The following is a 21,445-nucleotide window of genomic DNA, read 5'->3' as shown; positions in this document are numbered from 1 at the left end:
GTGTGTCTATGGTCCAAGTCCTCTTGCCCTGTAATTGCGGTAATGATATGTCATCCCCAAAGAAGAACTCGGAACGGGTGGAGTGGAATGCAATGGACACATACGAGCACATACACACGTTCCACTTACAAACCATGTATGAACAAGCTCCTTTCTTAACTCCCCTATATGAGGCCCATAGAGCACCCTTTTCCCCCTATAACAGATGAGATACAGCACCTCAAGAAACCACCACCAGCAGCCTCAACCAACCTGCTGCTACTTATGGCTTTCATTTGACTTTAATCATTTTACCTCAATGCCAGAACATATGTAGAAGCTGCGGTATCAATCATCACATCATAATTTCTGGATAAAACAATGATCTGAACTCCCAAGGTAGGGTGGAAGAAAATACCTTTAAGAATTTAGTCCTCTTGAAGGTACACATCACTTAAATTTCCAAAACACATGTTATTATGAAAGCTCACTGTGTATTTAGCTGGCACTCCAGTCAAGGAAAACCTACAATGAAGTAGCAGTTAAACGTTCATTGTCTTGCTTAATGACACTTCCCCAAGTAACAAGGTGAACTTGTGATTGTCTGGTTGCAAGGAAAGTTGTTTCATCAATAGGCAAAGCTGCCAAACTGGATATATCTGTATAGACTGAACATATCAGTGCAAAAACAGTGTAGAAAACAGAACCTAACTTAGAATAAGGTAATAATAAGAAACTAGCAGCACTAGCAGAAAGACCCCTTTCTCCAAAACTCTGGGAACTCACAACAATGTTGCAATTTTGGAAGTTTTGTCATTGCCACGTCCCACATTCCCTGCATGAATGAGCATTTCTCCACTTCTACAGAATGCAAATGAGTCTCCAAGGTTATACTGCTGTCGGTTGCCTGCATCCTGCACATAATTCAAGGCAACTTTTACCAATCTGCACTTAGTGCTAGGAAATGCATGGACACCCCTAATCTTGATGTTCAGGTCTGATGAAATCTTGTCTGTCATGCTGCATTTAATACATTTAGAAAAAACATCAGTGTATTAAATATTTTCTTGGATTACACCTTTCGCAGAACTATTCTTTCTCTTTAATTTTCTCTGTCTTTCCCCTTGTCTGCTTTTTTTTCTCCCTGTTTCCTCTAAATGCCAGGCATTCTGCAGATCATTGTGTGCAGCCGGAGTGCCGACAAGTCAGGACTCAGCCTACTAATCGACAGGCTCAGCACTTCACTCCCCCATCCATCCCTCACCCTCCAAACACACACAGAAAATGAGCACCCTGGGCAAAGCCTTTCTCCCCTGTCATCCTCCCATTTACCCATCTACCCACCCATCCAATCCTCTCATCAGGCCTGGTTTCCAGGAACACAGACCAGAAACAGATGACCCATTGACTTCAAGTCAGCCTTTGCTCTGCCTCTCCCTCCCTCTCCCCCATCTCCTACTGAGCCATTTTTAGATATAAGTAATGCTTATGTTAATGTTCCCTTTGTCAATACACACAACTTCTGATAACCTCTGATAAATGAATAAAAAGAAACATTTTCTTGTCTAAAGTGAGCATGCTTTAGTACACACTGAAAAGAAAAACTCTAACAGCTTCAATCAGCTTGTCTCCACACATAAAAATCGGTATTCAGTCTTTTCCAGGGTGCCAAATAAGTAGCTCAGCCAAAGAGTCCAGGATCTGACTCCATTGACATCCACTTCCTGGAAAGATCCCGCCTTCTTCACATTCCACTACCCTGTCAAAACACAGCTCCCCTCTCCCACTGGCTGATGGGAAACCATCGGCTCCCTTTATAGGCCGTTGCCGGGGCAGTGGGCGGGAGGAAGTAATAGCGGAGCTCAAAGAAGCAGCGGTCCATTCCCAATGAGACTACAGTTACATAACTATGCACACACACACGCACGCTTGCACACACAGACACACACACACACACACACACACACACACACACACACACACACACACACACACACACACGATCAAGACAACACCCTCAACACATAGCTGAACACAAAACCGGGTCAGAGAGAAAGAAAGGTGAAGAGACAGTAGAGGGAGTGAGAAGAAAGAAAAGGAAGCTGAGAGGAGAGAAGTTGAGAAAAATGGAGGAAGAGAGGCAGGGAGGGGTAGGTAAGGAATCAGTTTTCCTTGTGAACAAAATGAAGCGGAATTTTACACTCAGGTCAGGAGCTGTGGGAGAGTAGTTCCAGTGTGTATGAGTGAGACAGAGAGAGAAAGGTTAATTGGTGTATGGTGGAAGATCACCTGCATCAAACCCTAACCGGAAGAGCAGTGGACCGAATAGGAGAACTGTGCCAAGAATAAAGTACACCTACCCACACACACACACACACACACACACACACACACACACACACACACACACACACATACACACACACGTGACTGACACAGCCTTGTAGTTTTGTCAAAAACAAAGCAATTTAGTGTTATTAAATCAATATTATCTGTTGCCTGTCTGCGCAAGGTGGAATTGACAGCAATCCGTTAACAGAGAGAAGGGCAGGGAGGCAGGATGAAAGGAGGAGCAGGAGGAGGAGGGAGGACAGGAACGAAGACAGGAGGAGAGGGGAGAGGAAAGAGGAGAAGGGAGTGAATGGGGAGGGTGGGGGAAAGGGGGGCCGCACGTTGAGTGTGTGCGGAGAGAGAAATGTGTGGAATTCTAATTGTGTTATTGCTCCAGAACAAACATTAGTCCTGCCTGTCATACCATAGACAGCAGGCAGTGTGAGAGAGAGAGAGAGAGAGAGAGAGAGAGAGAGAGAGAGAGAGAGAGAGAGAGAGAGAGTGTGTGTGTGTGTGTGTGTGTGTGTGTGTGTGTGTGTGTGTGTGTGTGTGTGTGTGTGAGAAAGATAGAGAGGAAGGGATAATTTAATGAGTCTGGCAAATAAAGAGTCAACTTAAGAGAGTTTAAAACATTCTCTTTTCTCCCTGGCTATTCATAAAGGCAGAGCATTTACAATCAGCTCTGTGTTGCACTAGGAGTTGTGCGTTAGCTGTTAGCTTCACATAAGGACAGCACTGCTAGCTCCAGCAGATGTGTGCATCTGCCAGCGAGCCCTCCCTCCTGCAGCTGTACGGCTGTGGGCTGGCTGTGTGTGTGTGTGTGTGTGTGTGTGTGTGTGTGTGTGTGTGTGTGTGTGTGTGTGTGTGTGTGTGTGTGTGTGTGTGTGTGTGTGTGTGTGTATGTGTGGTTGGGCTGGGGGCCAGCAGGCAGTAAACCCACAGTAGAGGCCCTGACAGTCCAATGCTTGCCACGTAGCCACGTAGCATCGACGTAACTCCAAAGCAGGGGAGAGGAGAGGAGAGGAGAGGAGAGGTATATTCTCCCAAAGTCTCCAGTGTATGAGAAAAAGATGCAAGCAGAAGGGAGAAAATAATCAAGGGAAATAATGTGGGTCATTGTGCGGGAGTCGGAGTATAAACAGAGGCAACACAAACAGTCAAACGCACACAGACAAAGTGACTTTGTGATACCATTTATCCCAGTCACAGACTGTGACGTTTCCACCAATTACATCAGCCAGGACCTCTGACTGAAAGCTCCTTTGACTTACAGTTGTTCGTGGCCCGTTTCCACAAACCGGTGACCACACAGACAACAAAATAGTTTACAGATCGGGACAAACATAAACCCACCCCACCCTAATCATCATCATTAAAACTGGTGTCATTGTCTTCATTACTACCATCTGCCTCATTGTCTGTAATATCTCTGCCATTCTCATGGCTGGTACTGCCGACACCTTCATCTTCGTTACTCCTATCAGTATGCCAGACTGCCTTAAAATGCTGTATTTTGTTGGTGTTTGTGAGTGTTTAATACAGAGGAAGTGGCTATTCTTCCACAAGCACATGAACATGACTCACCCTTCTACATGGCAGCGCGTCCAGATTTTTCTTCTCCTTTTGTCCTTTTTCTTCCCCTCCTCCTTCTCTCTCTCTCTCTCTCTCTCTCTCTCTCACTCCCTCTCTCTCTCTCCTCCTGCCCCACCACAGTTCAGACTTTTCTCAGTCAGATCCAGGGAGGCTGAGGGCTGAGCACTCTCCAACCCAGAGAGGAGCACTGAGCCTGAGGAGAGCTCACAGCAAACCCCTCCCTAACACCTTGGATCTCCTAGGTTCAGTCTGGCCACACACATGGAGGCTAGTTCCACAAGCCAGGAGACTAAAGGATAAGTTGGGATGACTGGTGGGTAGGTAGTATCACACAGAAGCCATCTGGGTGCTGGCTCGGCATGGCTAACTTGCTAATAATATTAGCTGGGATTATCCAGTTTCATGACACTGTTATAGATGCAGAAAATCTTCAGCCCCAAGCACAACTTTTTGCAGCCAAAAACTTCCAGGGATAACAAAATTCAGAAAGATGTAGAAAGAAAAAAAAAATCTGATTCTGATTCTTCTGAAAAAAGACATAAAGAGAACAGCTAGACAGTTATGGAGGTGTTGATTTTTTAAATATATAAACTAATGGGTCAGTTTCAATACATGTTATTTCAAAGTCATTTTTCCTCTTGTCACCATGGAGATAAGAGGATGGAATGAACTCATCTCAGGTTCAGCCATTCTGTCTTTGTCTTTTTATCTTCCTCACATAATCAGAATGATGCGCACTGTGGGCTCTCAGGAGGCCTTACACATGCATCAGACAGTGATTTACTGTACATGTCTGGGAAGTAAATGAATACTAGCATGACATTACACAGCACCAGCTTTGCATTAGCTCCATCCACCAGCTCCTCACAGTCTTTCTTCAGCCTTGTCTTTCATTGCTATGAAATGCAGTTTGTTCCATGTAATACAGCCCTTTAGCGCAAATATGATGCTTCACCCGCAGAGCTAGATCCTTTTCAAGTGGCGGCTCAGATAAGGCTGCGTGTGTTGTGTATGACTTTCGTGGTTGCATGGTTTTCACAAGAAAGGACCAGTGGCCAATGAACATTAGTTACACTTTTTCAAATTTTATGCTCCAGCGCTTAACCCTCCTGTCTTGCACCTCTTCCTCCTTCATCTCCTCTCTTCCCTCTTCCCTCTTCTGTCCAACTTTAACCTGTCTGAGCGCTCCCCTGCTCTCCCTCCTCCTCACTTGCCTTCCCCCCACCCATCCTCACCCCCCAATATTGGACCTACTTCCAAAACAACCCCTCAGCCTTCAAAAGACAGCCGCCCATTCAGAAGGCTCTGGGGTAGGGTGGGGGAGGAGAGCGGCGCAGGGTTGGAGAAGGATGAGGGGAGGGGTGAGGGGTGCAGGGTTCTCATTCCCGCTAAATTGTCCCACATGGCTGAGCGTGCTTAGTTTAAACAAACACAGCCACTTCCTCCTCACTGCGCACATCGGCACACAGACACAGGCGGGCACACACCCACATAAACACACACCGTTTGGGTGCACAGACATGGTTGAACTCCATTACACAAAAAGAAGCATGCACACAAACACATATAAACACACGTATACACAATACATTGTATAGCCTTGGCAGGCAATGGACAATATTTTCAGTCTTGCATTCCTGCCTATAAACCTACAGCTGAGCCTCAACACCAAAACACCACAGGCCTGAAGATTGCTTATTGTATAGTTCCTCAGTAAGGACAAATTCACGTGCATACTCAGCATATTTAGTGTATGATTTGGCTTCTGGTTACACAGAGTTTTAAAAAAGTGAAACTTTTGTGGAGCTTTAACTGTACAAGTTACAATAAACATCTCAGCTACTGGGTCCCTGGAGTCCAACCCCAAAACCCAAACTCATACCACAGAATGAGACTCAGGGATCAGACACTGGGCACAATGAATACATGTGTTTCAGTGTCTTTACATACAGTTCTAAATGTGTATCCAGAAAGACAGAGTACAAAAAATACAGTGTGACTGTTTGAATATATTACCATAAACTTTGGGGAATTGTACACATTAAATCCCATTTCTTGCACGTGAATAAAAATAAATTATTAGTGCACCCTGTAATAGACAATGTATCTGTATGGTGTTTTGGAGAACAAAGGGATTGAGGGAAATATTAGCAATGTTCTGAAAATGCATTCACAGCAAATGAGGGAAACCTATTTAACATGTTTAACTTTTCTGAAATTTCCTGAATGTAACATTTCATTTAGAAGTGGGAGTAGCTACAAAGTTCATGAATCTTTATCAGAATGTACTACAGCGGCAACAATTAGACAATTACTATCTTTATGACTGATTCAGCTTTGAAGTCCTTTTTCAAGCAAAACTGACAAAATTTGACATTTCCAGGTTCTTAAATTTTTACAATTTGCTGCTTTTCTTGATGTAACTTTATAGTTTTGATAATTTAATATTTTGGCCTGTTGGTCGGCAGAGGCAAGATGTTTTATAATGTCACCTTGTGCTCTAGGATATTGTTCGCTGTTTATATAGTGGGTTTGGAGGTGCATAACTGGTATGCAGAATATAATGCAAAAACACAAGCATGAATAATTATTAAAAGATAGAGCCACTCAAAATTTACTCTTGTTGTTTGAAGTTTGTTCTAAAGTCTTACCCAACATCTCAAAGACCTCTGTATTACCCAATATTTCAATGCAATGACCTACAATCATCCTAATCAGCACTACATTACAAGCGGCTGGTAAAGAGGAGTGAAGGAGGACAACCACTGAGTCCAGACAATAAGCCCACATTCACTGCCAGTGGACCTGCTGCCGTCCAGGCCTGCACACACAGCATGTCTCTGCTACTAATGCCGAGCTCCATCAGGGCTGCATGCCATGAGTCTTAATTAAGACAGCTATGCCAAGTCAAGAAGTGAATTCTACTCCCCCCCTTTTCTCTCTCTCTCTCCGTCTCTCTCTCTCTCACACACGCACACAAACAGACACAGACGGATGCACAAATTCACATTCTCGAATGGACGAGCACATAGACGCAGACAAACCACCCAGAGACATTCAGATCATCAGTTTTATGGGCCATGAAAAAGCTTGCTCAGTGGGTTGTGTGTGAGTGTGTGTGTGTGTGTGTGTATATATGGGTGGGTGGGTGCTGAGAGAGAAAGACTATTTAGTCACACCTACATGAGAAACCTGTCTCCTCTCTCACAGACAAGACAACAACTGAGTCTGAGAGAAGTGCCCACACTCTTCTTCTCACACTCACACACACACACATACATACACACACACACACACACACACACACACAGGGCCTTTAAATGCACAACAGAGCAAGCAAATCATGAATGAATGCTTCTTTACATGCCTAATTCCATGACTAACTCATAGTCGTGTTTATGAATGTCCATGTGTGTGTGTGTGTGTGTGTGTGTGTGTGTGTGTGTGTGTGTCTAGAGAGCAGGCGGTGTTTAATCCATTAGAACAAAGCTGAAATGGGCTGAAAAATGAGAGAGGACATTTCTGGAAATAGCCAGCCAATGGAAAGTGTACATACAATCACTTGCTCCCTAACATCAAACACACGCACACACACACACACACACACACACACACACACACACACACACACACACACACACACACACACACACACACACACACTTATAACACCCCTCCCCACAGCCTGGGGTCGCAAGGTCACATTCCTCCTCTTCAATCAGCCTCAGGATTTCACACACTAGTTTGGGGATGTGGGTGTGTGAGAGTGGTAGTGTGTGTTTCTGCCTGCCTGTGTGTGATGTGTGTTTGGGATGTTTCAGTGATTTGTGGGGGGTCCGGCTTTAGGGCAAGGAGGGGTGAAGTGAAGGAAAATAGGGGAGGCCATGTCTACACCAAGTCTGATAAATCTTTAAATACATCTTTTAATACTCTCTCTGAAGTCAATAAAGCTTTACCAAAATGATGATGCAATCATGTGCACTCATTTTGAAAGTTGGTACAGCCAATAACACAATACAGGTGTTGTCATTAACCTGTACTAAGGTCTATGGTGTCATTTTCAATGTAGATTACAAACTGACTTACTTACTGAAAACTACCTACAACTGGTAGTGTGGCTGAAATTCACCAGCATCCTCAAATGTATCAGCCTTGTGGAAATGGGCTGTGAGTGGCAAAAGAACAAAAAGGAGAAATGACAGGTATGTGGAACTGGGAGGGGTGGGGGAAAGACAGGGTGAGAGGAGGGGAGGGGAAGGGTCGAAGTGTGTCTGCATGCCCTGGAGGGGGGAGGAAGGGAAGGAGGAGGTAGGTTTAACAAGGGAAAGCAATAAAAACATGTGGCTTTGCATTAAAAAACACCTACTTCCTCCCTGAGCAGAACACTCGACTCTGCCCTGCATGTTGGCGGGTACCGCCAACATGTGACAGCGTGTGACAACATGCACACACACACAGATGGTGACACGCGCCGCAGAAAGAAGCATACTTGAAAATGTGCGCATGTACTAGTTCCAATTCCAGTTCCAGTCACACAATAATCAGACATATAACCCGTTACAGATTCAGTTCCCCTACTCCAACACACACTCACGAACCTTAAGACCACAGCAGACTCAAGACCCTTGAGATACACACTTGTAACGCTCACAGTCAGGCATAAAAACAGCCATTAACGACTGGCGGAACTTTCCATGGGCCTGCCAACTAGACCAACACGCCTGGCATGCTAATGCAGGCACGTAAAGTTAACGCTGTGTGTGTGTGTGTGTGTGTGTGTATGTTTCATGCATGTGTGTTAAGTCTGTGCTCAGTGTGTGTGTTTATGTGTGTGTGTGTGTGTGTGTGTGTGTGTGTGTGTGTGTGCGTGCGTGTGTGCAGCTCTTCAAAAAGCTATTTCTATGGATGATACCCCCGAGGAACTGTGCAAGGGCACGAGCAGGGCAGCCGAGCGCTACACACCTCCTGTGAATCACTCTAGCCTTTCTGCATGCATGTATACCCAAAACTTTACCAACAGAAAAGAAATTGATGAGAAACTTGCCAGAGTAATTTCTGGATTCCAAAAACTTCATCTCTTTGTCATAATCCTTTGATTTCATCATCTGCTGTCTTTCTCCAGTGTCACTCTGTCTACCACTCTGACTGTTGTCTCTAGAGCAGCCACACAGCTGCTGTCAAGACCTTTCATATGACACCAAATGATGAGCAACGATTAACTTCAGCAACTAGAGAAGTGAGAGTTTTTTGGTGAAGTCACGCGTTGCATCATGCGCCAACAATGTTGTGTATTCAAATGTATCAAAGCTGTGCAAACATTGCTGTCATTTGCACAGAAAGCCTATCCCCTCACAGAGTTATACAATACTGTACTGTACTATAATATGTTTTACTAAACTATACAATACAACCTCCTGGTACCTCCTTGTTCTACATAATCCCATAAAATACTGCAAAATGCCCATCAATAGACACGCAAGAAGGTGTTTTCAAGCTCATTACTTGCTTATGCACAATGTAGCATGAAAGCTTTCATTCCAAAATGCTTTGCAAATGCCACATTATGTTGATGAATATTAGAAACCAGACATCAGAACAACCTCCAAACTTGCTGAAAAATGTGGGTTTTGGACTTCTGGTTGGAAAGAACAAGACAGCTTGCATAAATGATCAATGATCAATTATGTAAATAATCATTAGTTGCAGCCTTACTCTTATCATTCATAACATAAAACATCTAATAATTATTATTCATTTAATTATCATTATTATTATTATCATCATTATTATTATTATTATTATTATTATTATTATTATTATAAACCATCAAATAAGTTAATGACTTGTTATTAAGTTTGTTTACTTAAAATTTAATTATGCCCACGAGATCTGCTTTTCTTTTAGCAGAAGGTTTAGGGTTGCTGAGAACTTCAATGACCTTCAATGACAGTTTTAGATTTAATAGCAGCAATAATAGTGGGTCAGAGGAGGCGTCACATTTCTCCAAATGTCAGATAATTTGCACTGAAACTTGTAAAACTAGAGACAAACATGACTGAGACTGTCTGGCATTACACGTTATGCTATAAGAGAGAAGAGGAGAGAGGAGAGGAGAGGAGAGGAGGGGAGAGGAGAGGGCAATGAGAAAGGAGAGGGGAGGAGGGAGACGGGGGGGGGTAGAGAAGTTGAAAGGCTTCTTTTATCTTCTTCTAAATCAACTGTCAACAATGCAGGAAATTATCAAGGGAGACAAAAAGGAGAGACTGGAGAACGAAAGAGGAAGGGAAGGAGGGAGGAAGGCAGAAAGAAAGAGAGGAGGAGGGTAAACATTACAGCTCTGTGCCAAGCAAACATGAGATGCTGGGATACTTCAACAAAAAGCTGCAGTTCATATGGGAGAGAAAAAGACACCAAGACACAGAGGGAGAGAGGGAGAGAGCACGCAGGAGAGAGACAGTCAGACAACCAACAGTGGCATGGAGGAAGAGCTGGGAAATGGAAAGTGAAAGCACAAAGCAGCAGATAACCAGCTGCCGTCATGAGATAGGACATAAAGTTGTTGTCTTTTTTAGACTTTGCACCCACATGCAGATTTTATTTGGTATCTGTTTACATGATACAGTATAACACAGTGCCTGCAGGTTTAATTTTACCTAATTCTAACCCGAGTCACCAATTTTTTATTACAATCTCACCGTAACTGATAACACTTTGTTCACTCACATACATATAAATACAAAATAAACTAAGAACTTCATCAGAAATGCATACGCACATTCTAACATCATCCCACAGTGGCCAAACTTTTTTTTAATGAGGACTGGAAGGTTCTTTACAATCCGGTAGTTGTGTATTAGGCTGAACGAAAAGTCAAGAGTGTAAGAGGAGCAGCATCAGTATATGACATATGAATACAAACAAGTAGGAAACTGTAAAATGAAAATCCAACTCTTAAGCCTTGGTTCCACTGCAGGAACTTTCCTCAGGGACTGGGAACCTTTGGTGGGGCTTACAGGGTACTCACAGAGTACTCAGTGTTTCATTTCAGCCACCATGTACAGAGGAAAGCATAGGACAGATGGATCGATGACAAAGTTGTTGTATAGTTGCAAGCAAAAATGAAACAGCTGTCACTTTTTCATATCTCAACAGACTAATTTGCCTAAACTTAATTGGTCTTTAGACCACAATGGAAATGCACATATTGAGAATATAAATGGCAGAATTATCAGCAATGAAAATAATTGTTAGTTGCAGCCCTAATAAGGAATTATTAATCTATTGCAAGAATATTTCTGTCAGGTTAATAATAAACCCACTTGTGTTAAGACATGTCAAATGACACAGTGGGTCACATAAGTTTAGATTGGTGTTTCATCTAGAGCTTCCCTGCACTCCATCATGTGTCACAGCAGCTGCAGCAGAGACGTATTTCAAGGCAAACATACCGGTCTGCTCCACCACAGGGACAATCTACATGCTTCACTGTGCATCATCAGCACAGACAGGTTACAGTGACAAGAGGAGGAGAAACTGTAGAAACTATCCAGGTGTCGACCCCTTGACCTAACAGGAACGCCTCCGCACATCCAATAAGAAAACCTCTTAACACAGGCAACGAAGCAGCTTGTTCACTTGACCAAACCGCTAACAGTAACAGTTAAGCCAGCAATCTTTCTGGGAAGCACACCTGTTGCATTTGGAGAAACAGATGGTACGACTGATCGCAGACATTATGCAGACTGCAGACATAGTTTAGTACTGTACATAGAAAAGGCATACCAATTTATGGAGAGGAAATATTCCAAATGTGGGTAGCTGATCAGGGTCAACTGCACCATTTTAAACAGGCCTTATCAGTATATATAAAGAGCAATTATAGATGATTATTTGCAGATACACCAAGAACTGCAGATGATAAATGGGTGCTTCCAGGGCTTAGACACCAGCTAAATCACTGCTGTCCTATACTGACTAGGGCTATAAATTATTTTCATTATCAAATAATCTGGTGATTATTTTCTGGATTAATTGATTGAGAATATCTGAAAATAGCTAAATAAATGCAGAAAAGATATTCTTTGTTTAGTTTTGCAAAAACAAACTAAGCCAGTTATATTGACTAGAGCTGCAGGTTATTTTCATTATCACTTAATCTGATAATCATTTTCTAGATTAATTGATTACTTTTGTCTATCTAATGTTTGAAAATAGCAAAAAAATGCAGCCCAAAAGAAGTTGTTGTTTTAATTGCTCACATAAAATTTGTATGTATCTCACAAAAGTGAATTTTGCCTGACAGTATATGTTAAAGCACATTTGGTAGCAGCTATAACCTGCACAAAGACATGATAACAATACAGTTATAAAAGCTTTCACTCGTGGAAAACTAACCTAAAAAGAAACAAACAGAGAGGAGATTTACCTGAAGCTCTCTTCTTATTCTTCGCCTCTATTTCACATGCTCACACACTTTTTCCAGAGCTGCATTGTTTTGTCCGTGTAACTGTATAGCCGCTCCAGCTTCTGTTCCTGATACACAAGCACTGCTCAGTAACACTACCCCTTGGATAACATGTTCTAGGTTACCAGTCAGTCACACATGCACACACGCAAACACACAATGGCTAGCATCATCCTGCCCCTTCCCTGACCCCATTTCAACCAGGCGTACCTGAAGGTTTTATTGGGCCAACAGCAAACCGCAAGTCTATGTGGGCAGAAAGCGGAGAATCCAGATTAGGCCTGAGGTTAGATGGGGACGGATGCGCTTGGCATCACGAGTCCTCATGAAACACGGGAATAACTTCCTCATTGCTCTTAGAATAACCTGTCTCAAAACTATTAGAAGCTAAACATCTTCCACATTCCACTAAAATAATATCAGTCCATCAAACCAGGGTCACTGTATGTCAATCTCTGTGTTTTATTTTCACCTGCAAGAGGAGGAAAAAGTCTTGTCAAGAAAACATGCCTGTCAAAAGAAAGCACAATACAGGTACTTCCTAATGAGAGAAATCACACAGACTGAAACAACTAAGTGGGTTGCAGCTGTGCGAAAAAAATGTAATGGTTACAGAACACAGGTCATTAACTTATATAAAGCGTTATTCAACCCTTTGACTATTCATGTGAACGACAGAGAAAGGCCAAAGCAACAATGGCTACCCTCCTTCAACCTGACTCCAGTTTAAACACTGTTCTTGCTGTTCTGTTATGTAATTGCAGTGCATTGGAGAGAAAGAGGAGGTATTTTTCAAGTGACAGACATCAACTTGAGGAAAGAAATTCACTTGCTTGCAGTTGCATCAGTCTGAGTGAAAATCTCTGCTTACATTATGCTGTTGTACATCCTCTAGCACCACATTCTTGGCGCCCCACACAGCCAACTACACACAAATATAAAAGTACAAAAAAAACAAAAAGACTGTCATTACAAATGCTAAAATCAGAGTTCCCATCCAAACCTCTATTGAATTTGCTACAAATACAAGAAAACATAAGAGGGTTTCATAACTTTTCAAATGCCGGCCTGTGAGCTTTGTTTACATTCTTATTGTGTATAAATGTTGAAGCCAAAGAGGCTTAACTTTCAGAGAACAGTGTATGGTGATATAAACCTCATTCATCTTGTGTTAAGAGGGATATGGGTGTAGCGCTTAACCCATGAAAACACCAAGTTTTTGCTTTGAAAACATCCATTCCACTTATCCTTGGAGATCAGCTCAGCACCTTGAACTGCAGGCTACCTGGGTGCTCAGACCTACACAACGCCTTCACTAGAGATCCTTCATTTCCATGACTTTGCGGCGCCCTGATCTACTGCGCGATCCTGCAGCACCTTTAGTGTTTGTTTCGCATGCAACACACACATCAACGTGAGCTGCAGGGCTCGATAAACAACTCAGACTGAGACCTAAGAAACCAAAAGAGACATCCTGGGGGCTAAAGAGCAGAAGAAAAACTGAGTTAGGTCCAGATTTAGAAATGTGACATTTTGAAAGATTTCAAAGGGGGGAGGGGAACTAGAAACACTTACACTACAGGGACTTTCTGCAAATTGAACACATTAGGCCTCTGTCTTTCCCCTACTTCCTACTGGCCATACCTTTGCTTAGTGACTATACCCTCAGTCGTTTGATGCTTAGACTCTTTGATGCCTCTGACTTGTGGAAGCAAAATAAATTGCCCATTCATGCACCGCAGAGAGAGAATTCCTTTGCTCTCACCTAAACAGCCTAAACACACCTTTTCCAGCAGGCAGCCAATCATTTCCACCTCTCTACAAGGAGAAGAAGAGAAAAAAAAACTCGGATATCAGTTTTTCTTAGAAAAAAAAAATTACATGGCCACATCAGCCTTTCACCAAAAGAATGTCATCTGACGTCATGTATTTGGGATCGGATTTCTCTCTCTCTCTCTCTCTCTCTCTCAACGAAAAAAGTAAGTGCGTGCATGCGTGTGGGTGCGTGTGTGTGTGTGTGTGTGTGTGATGTGTTGGGTTATTTTTTCCCCTAGCCTATATTCTCCAACGTGCCCACTGGATCCAGAGCCTACAGCAGGAGCCCCCCCCCATCTTAAATTTTTTTTTTTTTTAATCTACATTTAAAGTCATCTTTTGCATCTTAGCCTTCCAGACCTATATGCATGCCACATCTACCGTGTCACCCACTGATGAATTAAAAAGGCTTCTTTTTTTTTGATACAGTGTTGTCTTTTTCTTTTCTTTTTTTTATGGAGATACGTGGAAGGCAGATAATCGATCGTTTCCAAGCAGGAGAGACCAATGTTTGATTTCCACGTCTGCATCGAGAGAGAGAGAGAGAGAGACTTGTCTTCCCTGCACAGACAGACACGTAGTCGTTTCTGAGGGGGAGAGAGGGAGAGAGAGGGGGAGAGAGCGAGAGAGAGAGAGAGAGAGAGAGAGAGAGAGAGAGACTGGCTGGAAGGAATGCTAGGATATGCTGGAGTTGAGACTTTTTTTTCTTCTCCAAAAGCCTTTTTTTTTTTCCCCCTGAATTCTGCAACTGCACACAAAGTCTACGGAAAGTCGCTCTAACACAACACTCCTCAACAGCTATCCACTGCAAAATAACCCCCTACAGTGTCAATTCAAAGATTTCGCAACCCCCTCTGTCAAATCTGACTGCCTCAGCATCTTCCATTCCAAGTTATTTTCCAGCTATAAAAAGTGCTCATTTCCTGATTTTGAGCAGCTACAACGCGACCGACTATTTCCAGAACGCGAGTCGCGGCGCAATTTACGCGATTTGTCGCAGAAATACGCCAAAGAGAAAAGGTTTTCTCCTGTTGCGCACTCGCTCCATCTGAAGTCCTCGGGAGACAAAAACACATTCTTTCGTGAAAGCTGAGAAATCGAGACCACAAAGAGCAGGGCTCCAAACGCGCACACACATTCACTCGACCTGTGTGAAGAACTAACGCGTAAATCCCCCCCTCATTGTTTTTGCTTTTTTCCTTGTTGTTTCCAAATAAACGGGACATTTTTGCCCAAAAGTTTCGATTCACCCCCCCCTCCTCCTCCTCCTACTCCTCCGCAGCAGCAACAGCAGCAGTGGAGCAGTTTTCCTTTTTCCTTTGCGCTGGCCAAGTGGCCCAGACTGCCGGCGTCAGCGCTCGGCTCTCCAAACTCACTCTCACACACATACACACACACACACACTCGCACACAGACACGCACTTCTAAAAAACTTTTTCAACATCGACTCCATCGCCCTTCGTTCCCGTTTTCTTTGCGGGGCAGTAAGCGCTGTGAAAGAAGTGTAAAAGAACTCACCTCGCTGCAATAAAATAATCTTCAAACAGACGGGGCTGCGCGTTTTTTTATTCCCAGGGTCCGGTCTTGACTGTCTGCTGGCGCGGCGCTACGCGTACTGTGAGACTCCGCCATGTCAATCAAAACGCGACGCACATGTAGGTCAAAGCCCGCCTCTTTACCGTAGTGCACGGTGCGCACCACGAAAAGCCAAAACAGACTGCCCCCCTTTTACTTTTGGGACAGAAGCAGTCTCAGCGGGGTTGTTCAGTCAGTTCGGAAGGACTTTTAAGCGGTTCAGGTATTTTAGAAGCAATAAAAACAAGAACTAAACAAGCAATATTTGGTCATTTCTAAACTTGCTATTAGTCTGTTTCTGATTCATTAGCCTAATATATATCAATATTAAAATAGTAGTCACTTATAGATTCATTCTGATCCTCAGAACAAAAGCTTAGAGCTGTTTTAACAAATATAAATTTATAACAAATGTTGTATTACCATGTTATTGCCTCAGTGATGAACATTGATCAGGTAGAAAACAGTTATAAGGCTGCAAAGAAACATCAGTTTTGACATCCCAAACACCACTTACAGCATTTAAAAAATAATTTTCTTCTTTTTCCATATCTTCATGTATTACACATCAGTTGTGTCCTAAAGATTTATATAATTTGTGTCTTTCTGTTCTAAGGGCTTGTCAGCCCAGAAAGGTGGGTGAACTCTTCTGCAAATAAAAGCAAGCCGAATCCAGTTTAGGCTGGTTCGCATTTATCTTTCATTAGGGCACAGAATATCTTCATACCAAAGCAAATTGCCTGTTCTGACCAGCATCACCATGCTCTTACTGGTCTTACTTACATTGTATCCACTAGCACAAAGAAACAAAATTAAGAAATTCATGTCAATATTAGAGGGATATATAATTGTTTCCTACAGACATAACATGTGCAAAGTAGTGCGTCCATAGCAGATTTTGAGTGTGTCAAGTGGGTCAAACCTCAGTCCCAGTGCCTCCAAAACAACTTAGACAACAGGCCAAAGTCCCTCTGGTGGCTGCACTGAAGCCCGGCATCCCTCAGCTGACAGGTCCAAGGGTTACAGGTGCTTAAGGAGAAACATCATGATACCGAAAAATAAGAATCAAATCTGTTCTGAAATTGGTGTTAATATGTTTTAGAGTGAGTTACTATAAAGACATCTATCTAGATGTAACACAGAATATCCATTCCACCTCCATGAACTGGATGCATAACAGCACTGTTACATGTATACACAGAGTTGTTTTACCTGTGGAGGAGATTAATTGGGCGTGCTGGTGCTTGAAATCAAAACATTAATGCCAACAAGTAATGTCAGGATCAAAGCATTAAACCTGCCAAGCATCTTGGTGCCAAACATAGTTTCATTACAAACCAACATATCCACCATTTGATGAAAAAACCAACTACATTTACTAAATGATTTCTAGTGCATTTTAATGCTAGAACAGATGTAGAAAGTCTTCGACATCAAGTATATTTTTCCAGTCATTAGACAGTGAAACTGACAGCCAACCAAATTTGTCAGATTTTGGCCCCAGACTGAAAAATGTGAAGAATCCTTCAGGCATGACAAAAAACCTTGGTCCATTTTAAGTTGGTGCTCCTTTCACTTGCAAGCGATGTAAAGAGTGAGTGCAAACAACACAAAAACAAGCTGTTGAATTAACAACAAGGTTTCCGTCAGTTATGTGCGTGTTTGTCTCTAACTGTAATCACCCTCTTTCTTTCTGTATTTTCAAGCAAGCAGACTCAGCCAAATACACTCATTGCCCCTGAGTTCTAGATTTCTCTCTACTGGCACACACACACACACACACACACACACACACACACACACACACACACACACACATTCCAGAAACTGCACTAAGAAAACAGCCACTGGTGTAATTCTAAGCCAGTAGAGAAAAAAAAGGTCCTGGATCAGGACAGTGTGCCTGTAAGGAATTCAATTCAATTTAGTTCAATTCGATAAACACTGATCATCCTCAAGGGGAAATTGATGTGGCAGGCAGAAAAATCTTGCTCTCACACCAAAAGCACAGCTCAGGTTATACACAGTGAGCACAGACACAGTGGAGCCCCCTAACTGCAGAATAGTGTATGATACTGTATGTACCACTGACACAAACTGGGTTAATTACAAAATTCCTTTGCAGTATGGGCTCATTAATATTTAGTTGTTTCATAGTTTACTTGTACTTTTGTAATATCTATCTTGTAATTCTTCTTCTTCTTCTTCATACACACACTACAGGTGGATGTACCTGAGAGAAACCACAAAATGCTCTTTATTCCAGAGAGGGAAATATGGATTAAATGTTCTAGTCATTTTTATGTGATAACATTTTCTATAAATTCATTTAAGCAGTAAATAAAAGAGTTCACCCATCCAAATCTTCTTTTAATTTACTTTCTTTATGACAGGGAGTAATATATACATAAATTGATTATAGAAGATTGACAGGAAAGTAGGGAGAGAGAAAGGATGACACGCAGCAAAGGGCCACAGGTCGGACTCCATCCGTCCATGGCCACTGCAGCAAGGACTCAGCTTTGGTACATGGGGGTGCCAGCTCTACCAGGTGAGTTACAGGGCACCCCACAGGGGAGTAAAATCCACTGGTGTTTCTGCTATACTAACTATAAGAGCATTTAGCTTCGGAAATGAATCTTTTTAACCTGCTGCCAACATCAAGTGTCCAACAATTTTATATCTATTGTTAGCTATCGTTGATAAGAAACTGATTTTCAGTTACCATGTCCATTTTTGGTATATTCCTGCGAATTAGCAAAGAAAAATCCAACATATAATCTATGACAATAATTAAATAAAAGCATAAATAAGTTCTGCTTATTGATTTGCAGTATTGCCCTCATTGGTCTCGTTTAATTGGCGATATTAAAGTGATATTTCCTGCAGTCGTAACTGCATAACAACATCTGTACCAGCTCACAAATCTGGACTGTCTTATATTGTCAGGTTGATGCAGGATGTGCTTAAATGGACAGATCTAACTACTAAGTTATGAGACCTGTCTAATGTTAAATAGCTTTGACACAGTAATGACTACATTTCTAAATTTCACACTTTAAAAAAATGCGTATCCTAATTTATCATGGGAGATACAAACTATGATTTATAAAAATCCTATTTTGAAAAACTAAAAAACAATCAGTCAAACTAAAAATAACAAGGTTATTGAGGCCTGACTGGGGGAAAAACGAGGACTTAATTATCTTGCGTTTTTGTCCATCCAAGGGCTGGAATGCCGCTATTATAAACTAAGGGATGGATATTTGTATGTAGCATTAGTCTCTGACAGAAACTATTCAGAAATACCTTAAATTGTTTATGATATTGCATTTTTCAAGATTCAAGTCACATTCCTGCATATACTAGGACATTAACTACCTTGTTATTAGCTGCTATACGCAATAAATCTTAACTGGAGTATAAATACCCACAAGCTTTTCATTTTCATTCAAAATACACCTGCGTACAAGCCAGCTGTGTTTATAAAAAGCCAAGCAGTTATAAATAGGACATTGAGTGTACACATCACAATATTTATAGTTGTCAAAGCATTCTGACCTCATGATCCACGTAATACAGTCGCTGTTCTGGAGTTTTCAATCATATCACTTGATCAGCAGATGGAGTTTACCAAGTTATCATTGAAATAATCGTGTTCAAGTGTCCTTTATTTCGGACCACTTCAATGGCTTCTTGTCGCTGTTGGTTTAAAAGTTGAAATGATAATAATATTTATATTTTTGTGCAATACACTAATGCGGTAAATCTATGTTAAAGTCTGTATCTCTTATTGATCTCCTCTATTAAATCTGTATTAATCACAAAGGAGAAGATGTCGATAAAGAGAAGCAGATGAGTTAGGGAAGGGCTTACAAACTTTTAAACAAATGAGAAGTGAATTGTTGTGCAACAGGGGCTGTAACTCAATATCAGGAAGATGTTCCCATGGCTTTATACAATGGGAACATTGTACAATAGGGAGTTGTACCAAATGTACCTTTGTGTATGAATAAAAAAAACAAAAAAACATATTGATTCAAATGAATACGTTAACAGAGCCAAAGTGGGGCAACCCTGAGTGACGTATTGGACCTTTACAGACAGCCAGTCACATTAGATTAGATCTTAGGAGGGGAGTGGATGAGGAAAGACTGGAGGGAGCAGATCTTGGAACAGAGTTGCAGCTATTTCCCCTGTATGTCAGGGCCAGGCCTCCACAACCACCAGATGTTTACCACCAACCCAGCTGCTTTCTCTCTCCCCTTCTTTCTCCCCGTCTCTCCCTCTCAGGTTTTTTTCTCTCTGAGGCCCTTTAAAGCAAGCCCTCCCTGTAATCATGCACATTCAGTTCACCAGAGGTCTTTGAAGTAAGTGGAATGTGTCCAGCCATATGATAGTATGTATATTCTTATAGCACAGAGAAAGCAAAGCGGAGAAAGCGGGAAAAGAGACTGTTGGATTGCTGCCAGCTCCTCTGTGTGGTTTTCTAGATGTTAATTATGCCCTCGCTCCGGTCTTACATGCATGTATGTGTGTTTATGTATGCAATTATGTGTGTATGTTGTGTCTACATAAGCGCGTGTGTCTATATGTTCGCTGAAATGACACCAGGTGACAGATGATAACAGGCGTCTGGCAGCAGAGAAGACTTAGGATGGAACATGATGGTGCGTGCATGCCTTTCTGTGTTGGTGTGTGTGTGTGTGTGTGTGTGTGTGTGTGTGTGTGCATGTAAGATACTTCCTCCCATAGATGTGAGGATGGAATTTGGCTCATCATGGGTTCAAAGGAGTCAACCCCAAAGCCTTCTGCACACCAACAAGAGCAGACATGCCCCCCTCTCTCGCTCTCTCTCTCTCTGTCTGTCTGTCTCTCTCTCTCTCTCTGTCTTTGTCTCTTTGTCAACCTCTCTCTACCTCTCTCTACTCCCCTACCCCCTCATTCTCTCTTTTCTTAGAGTTCTGTAAGGCAGCTGGTTGGACCATCAAACACTCACTTCACCTATTTCTGTGGCGTGTGTGTGTGTGTGTGTGTGTGTGTGTGTGTGTGTGTGTGTGTGTGTGTGTTGTGTGTCTGTGTTTTTGTATGTGCATGACCTTAATTGTGCATCTAACTGAAGTAGATAGGGGCTTATATGTGTGTTACATGTGCATGGAAAAAGGAAGAAAAAGATGCTAGATGTGATCAACCCCATCACGTCCTATTACAATAAAAACACATAATAACATTATACTCCGCTTTACATTATGTTACATTACATTACATCACATTATATTCTCTCTTTAAATGACAAATGGGTTGAAAATGATCAGGAACATTCACATTTACACAGTGTTGAAACAAAAAATTAGAGTAAGTTACACACCAGTTTTTAAAGCTTTAATGAACTGGAAATACACACAATGAACCATAATGTTGCATCAGTGATTGATAGAGTGTTGAAAAAAATATGTGGGGGTGGGGGAGAACAAATGTCTGTACTTAATCATTCTATCTAACAGTGGAGACATTTCACAAATATTTGCTGGTAGCAACAGAGGAAAAGTCAGGGGATCAACAAAGTCATCAGTCCAACATTTACAGAGATATTTCAGTCTGGACTGACCAACAGACAAACTGACTCACCATCATTACCATCCATAGTGCTACACTGTTAGTTATGTGTGTGGTCTATATAAGGTGGCT

At 42.1% G+C, this 21,445-nt stretch overlaps 1 protein-coding gene across 2 annotated transcripts in view; it reads right to left on the bottom strand.

Moving 5' to 3' along the window:
- The window catches only part of fndc3ba (fibronectin type III domain containing 3Ba), a 96,653-nt gene extending 80,850 nt beyond the window's left edge, over window positions 1–15,803 (bottom strand). The window contains exons 1-2 of one of the 2 annotated variants that reach the window (XM_051396373.1): window positions 15,701–15,789; window positions 12,329–14,185 (exon numbers count right to left, since the gene is read on the bottom strand). The gene's annotated coding sequence lies outside the window, so the exon portion shown is untranslated. Of the gene's footprint in view, window positions 1–12,328; window positions 14,186–15,700 lie in introns of both variants that reach the window. The other variant, XM_051396372.1, reaches the window with a different exon arrangement.
- Window positions 15,804–21,445: the final 5,642 nt, after the last annotated feature.

The sequence above is a fragment of the Dicentrarchus labrax genome, unplaced genomic scaffold (genome assembly GCF_905237075.1).
Source record: "Dicentrarchus labrax unplaced genomic scaffold, dlabrax2021, whole genome shotgun sequence".
Taxonomy (NCBI): domain Eukaryota; kingdom Metazoa; phylum Chordata; class Actinopteri; family Moronidae; genus Dicentrarchus; species Dicentrarchus labrax.
Note: the sequence above shows the minus strand (reverse complement) of the source record. Positions and strands in the feature narration are given on the sequence as shown.